At 40.1% G+C, this 7478-nt stretch overlaps 1 long non-coding RNA gene across 1 annotated transcript; it reads right to left on the bottom strand.

Moving 5' to 3' along the window:
• Window positions 1–1550: 1550 nt before the first annotated feature.
• Window positions 1551–4924, bottom strand: LOC113573802 (uncharacterized). Its single transcript, XR_003410243.3, has 3 exons — window positions 4813–4924; window positions 3911–4145; window positions 1551–2505 (listed from the first exon to the last, which is right to left on the bottom strand). It is a non-coding gene; the product is annotated as an uncharacterized LOC113573802 (long non-coding RNA).
• Window positions 4925–7478: the final 2554 nt, after the last annotated feature.

Here is a 7478-nt window from a genome sequence, read left to right as displayed (position 1 = left end):
GAAAAACATATTTTAAATCAGCTCCGGTTCACATGACCATTTTGAGAAGACCAAAAACGTATACACTAGCCCTCCATTCCTGTGTAATGTTGCAAGCATAAGCCTTGGAGCAGGGCTCAGGCCAGCACATGTTAGAATTTATTCCCGCTTTTATAGATCTTTACGTCGAAACCTGATGCAACCCCAGTGGAATGGTTCATTTTGAAGAAATCTGCGCACCACGTCTTTCTGCTGTCCTTGCCAAGAATTTGTTTTTATGTATACCTACCCTTAAAAAGAGCTTTTCAGTGCTTTTGATTGACTGTTTATATTTGAATCCAGGTGACGTTTGGATTCACTAGTAAAGGTGATCTATAAAAAATTTTTAGTAATTTTTTCAACAGCAATCTCAAGTGATCACTGGGATTATTGTTCTCATGGGTCACATGTCACAAGTCATGTCTTTCGTTAGTGAACATCAGAGTGCAGTGAGATGATGTGCCTGGTATTGATGTCTTGGGCATGTATCCTCTGGGTGTTACAGGCATGTGCCAATCTTGTGAAGGCACACTCTGCATACTCTCTTTAGGAAGCTAATGAGCATCACTTAAAATACTGAAATTCTGTTAGCTCGACCTAAATGTTCTATGTACTGCTATTTATCCTGAGCAAACATACGTTGTGTGCCCTGAATGGCGAGAGAGATAACGTTGCCTTGCTGAGCAGTTCAGTTCACAGCGTGCCTTTCAAATTCAAATTACTGCTGAATTATAAGCACTTTAAGAATTTTTGCTTTTCAGATGATTCTTGTTTGATGCCACTTTCATTTCTTTGCTGTGAATCTGCAGTGTCCAAGTCTCTCTGCTTCCTGGCATGATGTTTGAGATGATTCAGAATTGCAGTTCTCCCCTTGCAAATCAAGCAGCTTCAGAACATTTCATCTAAGAACTTTAGATTTCAAGCATGATGTTTTTTATAAAAGGGACATTATAAAATGGGGTAACAGATATTTCAAGGGCGCTAACGAGTAGCTATACATGTTTTGGCATCTATGTCTATGTGCTCTGACTCAAAAATATGTTAATTGCATGCAATGTGTAGAATGGTTCAGCAGCCTTATGCCTGTATGCAATTTAGCATACAAGGTTTGACTGGTTGCAGGGAAAGGGCTTTGCAGGGTTGCAGGGCTTTGTTATAAGCTGTGGAAAACACATAGTGTAAGAGAATGAACTGAACATGGTAGGGTGTGGGCGAAAACAACAACAACAAAAAAAACCAAGAATGCATGTGGTCCATTTTTCTTTCAGAATTTCAGGTTGTTTGTTTGTTTGTTGGTTTTTACAAAACATATACTAAGAGTTCCATTCTAAAGTCTTTTTCAAAAGCTGATTTTTAGTTGAGTATTAATGGATGTTATTTTGTATCTATAAATACCTGAAGAATGACATGCACAAAAAATAAAGATCTTGGAATACCATTTTTTACTGTTAATGAAGATATATGAACCTTTGCCTCTTCAATCCCCCCCCCCCCCCCGCAAAAAAAAAACAAAACAAGCTCATCAAATCCTAGATGCTTTCTTTTGCTTGTAGCCGTATGATGTTGGAGATGTTTGTTTAAGACAAGTGGCTATACTTTAATTAAATTGCAGAACACTTATACACTGTGTTTGTTCAACTAATGTCTTTGATATTTATTAATATATGATCTATGAAATATTTCATCTGAGTCCTGAATTGACACATAGCCTATATTTACAGTCAAACAGTGCTTGACATTTGACAGGGGTCCAGCTGTTGAACAAACATTAACAACACAACACAAACTTTTACAAATGTAATGCTGATTAGCAGTCCTTCTTGCATAAAACAAACATGCCCATTTATCTCAGAGCACTTCAGAAGCGTGTGTCAAACATTCTGTACTCAGATAAAGTGGCTCTTGGAAAACACAGAGAAATTCCATGCCAGTTCAGTGTTTCAACACCAATTAGAAGAGCAGCTATTATCTTTTCTGAAAGAGTCCCTAGATAAAAGAAACAGAATGCTCATCTCCTAAAGAGGACGATAAATGGATCCTGATGGATGTCCTGTCAAGTGAAAGAACATCGATCAATCCCAGGACACCCAAGGGGAAATTATAAAAGCCTTGGCATTATGCAAACTGCAGTTTGACGCATCTTCTCCTCCAGGAGACCCACGTGCTGATGCAGCCTTCCCAGAGGTCACCACATGGGAACGATGATGGTGACACTGGAGGTCTGAGAAGGCATGGCTTTGAAGATTCGCCGCCCTCCTTGAAGGATGAACACCTTCTTGGAAATAAAAAAAAGGGGGAAGGACTGTCACCCTTCCCACCCCCCTGTTGCCCCACAATAGTCACTAACAAGGCATACATCCCATCTCGAGAGCTCTCATTCAAGCTCTGTCACCATTCATAGCTGTCACTTCCTTACAATCAAATGCCTTCAGACGGTCCCTTTCATCCCATTGTCAGGATTTTTCTGTCTCCTTCCCAGTCGGGACCCTGAAGTGGAGAAATAGCCTGTTAGCCCTATCTTAGTCCCTGGACCTCTCCATAAGGGGACCAACCTCCCCCCTCTCATACCACTTTTGTTCCCAAGATCAGTGCCCCAAGCTAGGGCAAATCAGACCCTGGGGAAGCTATGGAGAGTGGGAGCCACCAGGAGATCCATTGTTCCTTCATTCATCAGCTAGACAAACGGGAGTGGAGTGGACATTAGCGGTCCCCATAAGGGACAATGTCCACACAGAGTGGCAGCTCCAACTGAGAATGGAATGCAGGGCATTGAGTTTGATTTTTGGAGTTGTTTTACTGTGCAATCGGTATACAAAAGTATGATTTAGGGGCTAAACCTATGGTAATTCGCCTTTCATCCAGGATCATTAGACACAGTGTGGTCCTATGCTGCATGCCCTGATGATGCAAGAAATAATATAATATAGTGCTATAAGAATAAATCATTTACATTCAGAACACACTCATATCGACTACAAATTATAGCATAGCTCTTGTAATACATTCATGCATTGGTTTAAGGCAATGACGTATTGGCAGAGCACTTGTAACATAAATCAGTTCAATGATTTCCTGTGGGAATCTATGGTAATCCCCCTTCTAGTTTGTCTGTTTGAAAATAATAATGCCCTCCTCCTCCCACTTCTCCTCCCTTATCAGTAAGTAGAGCCCCAAATCAGATTAACAAATGCATTCATCTACATAAGGGAAAAATAGATAAATGTTGAACAACAAAAACTAGCTTTGGAAGGTGAGCATTCATCTGAAGCATGGGTGAGGGAGTCAAGTAGTAGTTTAAAATTATGAATTTATCAGACAATTCACTAATTTTGCTGTTCAAGCGATAAACTTTGTTATGCAATAAGTGGGAATTTTGCTTTTAGTTTCATTACAGAAAGTTCTTTGGAAGTGCAGAGATATGCTGCCATTCTTTGTGACTGTGGGTAATTGACAACATCCGTAAGTAACTCAGAGTGTGCTCCAAGGCAGGTGGCCTGGTTTATTTCATTTAAAATTCTGAAAGTGCCAGTATTATTATTATGATTTTTATTATTACTTATTATTTATTATTATTTATTAAGTGATAGTATTATTATTGTGTTATTTGTCTATTGTCTATCTGGAGCAAAACGTAAGATAAAATTGATAACAATGAAAAGCAATAGCGTAACACATGGTGCTCATCATAAAGGGAAAATGTCTCAGTGCTCCATGAGTATTATTATATTATTATGATGTTAAATAACACCCATCCCCCATTAGCCTTTCCCCTAACACTGACTGTCTACAGAGGAAGAGATCCATCAGCTCTCGGCAGGCTCTGACTACTGTGTGAGCGTGGGGGGTTGGGGGTGGGGTATTTCCACTCCTCTCTGTCCATCTGTCCACTCACCTCTTTAGGGGGCGTGCAAGTGCCTTGTTCCTGCTGTTCGACTTCGCAGGTTGGACCCTGGAGGTTAACTGAGGGGCACACGGTGATTTAGGAGGGGAGAGCCCCCTCTCTTTACCCCTCAACTCTGGAGCTCCACATCTCACAAGAGGCCTGCAGAGGGGTGTAGGTTTATTGAGGGTATGGCGAAAGCTTGGCTTCCCTGGTCTTGATTTCGGGGCTTATTTCGAGTCCCAGTCTGAAGCAAGAAGAGACATATGACGATTGAAGGATTTGTGTTATAACTGCCTCATTTGTGTGGATTATAGTTGTGTTAATATGATGAGAAGCATTTTGAGGCCGTGCACGCATGATCCTCTTAGTCCCTTTGTGAGCACTGAGGTTTGATAACTCCATTTGCTAATGTTACATTGCTTTTCATTGTTTTTTCCCAGAACAAACAAGAACAAGTCAGATTTTGAACATCTTAATCCTGTTGAAATGAAAATCAAATTCATCTTAAATCTCAGATGTAAATTTATCTCTTTTAACACCATATTCCTCTTCAAATGTGGGTAAATGAAGCCCCTGAAAATTTGTGGGTTTCCTATTAAACTTTCAAAGCAGCATCACTGTTTCCATGTCCATTTAACTCGTCCATGTCCACATTTATGCCCTATATACCAGCGCAAAATAAATTTATTTCTCCTTCCTGAAGAGTCTGAGAGCCGATCGGTGTGAAATCCACGCCGTGACAGTTGCAGGCCCATCCCCTCAGCATTTCTTTCCCATCTTCCCCATGCTTATCAGAATTAGCCTCGCTGCACCGAGCCCGACGCTTAATCGGGCCTCCGTTACCAGGAAACAATAAATCTCAGCCTAAGTGCTGGCTAAGTGGGAATTAGTCTCTTTTAAGGCTGTCTCACCCTCCGACGTTCCTATTTGCAGTCAGAGCAGCTGGGGAGCATTAAAAAGGAGGGAAGGGGGTCCGAGTTTCCTTCCTTAGGAAGACGCTGTCTGCAGCAAAGCCCCAGGGCACGGCTATTTTGGCTCTCTGGCAGACCACTCACATGTGGTGGTTTACATGTGACTACTGTGGTTCATTAATAATGCACTGCCTCACTGCCAGCTGTTGGTCTACTATGGTGAAGAGGGCTGCACTGAGAAACTTGAACGAGAAGATGTTTGGGTGCGGCAATCAGGAGGAGCTACTGCTCTGCAGCTCACCAGTGTAGAAAATGCAGACTTGAGCCTTTTCAAACAGATTCCACCATTTTTAAGATGAAAATGGCGAGATTAATATGCTGACTGGTATAAGCAAGGATACTTAACTAATAGGCTGCAAAAACAAACTGCCATTTTGTATACGGCATATGCTTCTACAGTATGTGAAGGAAAGCCTTCACTGAGAAATAAAAGATACTTTTGCTGAATATGCAATTCAACATCAAAGTAAAAAAAACAAATGTGGAAGTGTATTGAGCCCTAAAATTATCAAATTACAATTACCTTTCTAAATTTCCCTTGCAGTTTTCAACCATGAAATGTATTTTTGGAAGTGTTTTTGTATGGTAATCTACAAAGCTTTTAATATGTAATATTTCACAAACCCAGCATGCCTGCCTGTTGATATGGTTTTCACATAGAGACGTAGAATCGGTGATTGATCTGCTATTCTCTAACATTTTGTAACTGTTCTGCTGTAAGTAAAAAATTCACTAACACTTGGTAGCAAATGGGCATCTACTATCAGACATTTGAATAGGTAGAAAAACAGACACCCCACAACAACATTCTAAGAAATCTATTTCTAATGTTGTAAACAGCCTTTGCGATCTTGTGGTCATTGCAAGCAGCAGCGACCTTTTAATTTGGCCAGCAGATATAGACCCCATGCAAGCTTTAAACAGTGCATTGGTTTATTGGTCTGGCTGTAATGCAGTTCAGTTAGTGTGCAGTTGACCTTTTATGCATTTCTGAACTGGCGTGGTCTGAGTGGAAAATATATTCTGGTTCTCATGTCTTTATAGTTATGATGTCACATACTGCGCCCCCAGCACTTCACCTCCCACCTCCCAAAGGTTAGGAAGTGTTAGGGACTGGAACAGCTGGAACAACAGTATTACTTTAAGTGTCAGATTCTCATAAATAATTGATAGAAATTGTGGACAACCATGACCAATTTTGTTAGGTTTCTTATGAAAGAAAGTGTAAGAAAGATTGTGACTGCTAAACCTGACTGTAGCTAAAACGTGAAACATTCATCAAAGTTGACTTGAGCAGATTTGTATGAATTTGCACTTGGGAGGCAGTGTTGGTTTGTCAGTCTCTTTATGTGGTTCAAAACATGAAATGCAGGTCAGTTGAACAGTTCATCCTAACTCCCAATGTTTTAGCACCATATTTGGGAACAAATGTGTGTTTTGGAATAGAGAATTACTGACATAATGTGTGAAATGGTCCAAGTCCTTTAAAAAGGAATTTCTGAGAGGAATTATGCTTTTTGGAGACCAAAACGTTATCAACTACCACTGCCCCTGCAAGTCAGCAGATTAGATAATGGAAATGTTTGGTTGTATAAGAGGGACAGAAAGCTGTTCAAACGAAAGTGCTTTTCTAGAGGAAAATGTCATTGATGTGAGATTTCAGATATCGCTTGGCTTCAAGACAGACAGTTTAGGCAGGTTTATCTGTTTTATTATGTCTCCTGTCATAAATCTTTGAGAAAATGAGGCCCAGAATTGAACTTGCAGAATTTAACAGGATTTAACTAATTTTAGGTTATTAGCTATGGAGCTTTTTCATGTAGGTTAGTGTGCTTAGTCTGTGGTAATATGTGATTTGTGTCAAATCACTTTTTTATAATTTGTGCCTTCAAGTGCATGGTCCTTTAAATGACCCACTTAGGTAAAATGCTCTCAAGGTCAGCCAGAATTCATATCCATAAAAAAAGGCTATGGTTCAGGCCAGGTTCTCAACTGTTGTAGGCCTTCTGTGATGTCAGTCTGTTCTCGTCATGGAATTACTTAGGTCTTCTGCCTAAGTACGCTCCACATAAGCACATATCACCTGGTTTCTAGGGCAACAGAACCACGGTGGCTGCTTCCTTCCTGTGTGCGTTTTCATGTTACATGTCACGCGTGTCTCACTGCATTTGCTCCAGAGTGAGCCACTGCAGTTTTGAAAAGTCACGGATTCAAATGCTACAGTTAAAAGGAAAGTTATGATTAAAGATGGAAGTTTGGTATGAATTCATTTATAGAGAGATTCTCATGCTTTTGTTTTACTCGTCATGTGCCACTAACAAAGGCCCTGTGGTCCAGATCCAAACCAGTAGCAGAAATTGGTCCATTTACCAAATATGCCATTGGGTTGAGAAAGACCTGTTACTTCAAGAGGTTATTGCTTGTATCCCTAGAAGAGAAAAATTGAGTAAAAAATATATGACGAAACCTTTGTATTTATTTAAAGAAATATTACTATTATGAGATACCCAGTTGGCAGCATCAGTAATATTCCTCTCTGCTAAATTATATTGTTTATTTAACTGACAATAATAGCTTATGAGAAACATAGAACCCTTTGCTTACAT

Source organism: Electrophorus electricus, chromosome 1 (assembly GCF_041902795.1).
Source record: "Electrophorus electricus isolate QZ-2024a chromosome 1, ASM4190279v1, whole genome shotgun sequence".
Taxonomy (NCBI): Eukaryota; Metazoa; Chordata; class Actinopteri; order Gymnotiformes; family Gymnotidae; genus Electrophorus; species Electrophorus electricus.
The sequence above is the reverse complement of the archived record's forward strand: the minus strand, read 5'-3'. Positions and strand labels throughout refer to the sequence as shown.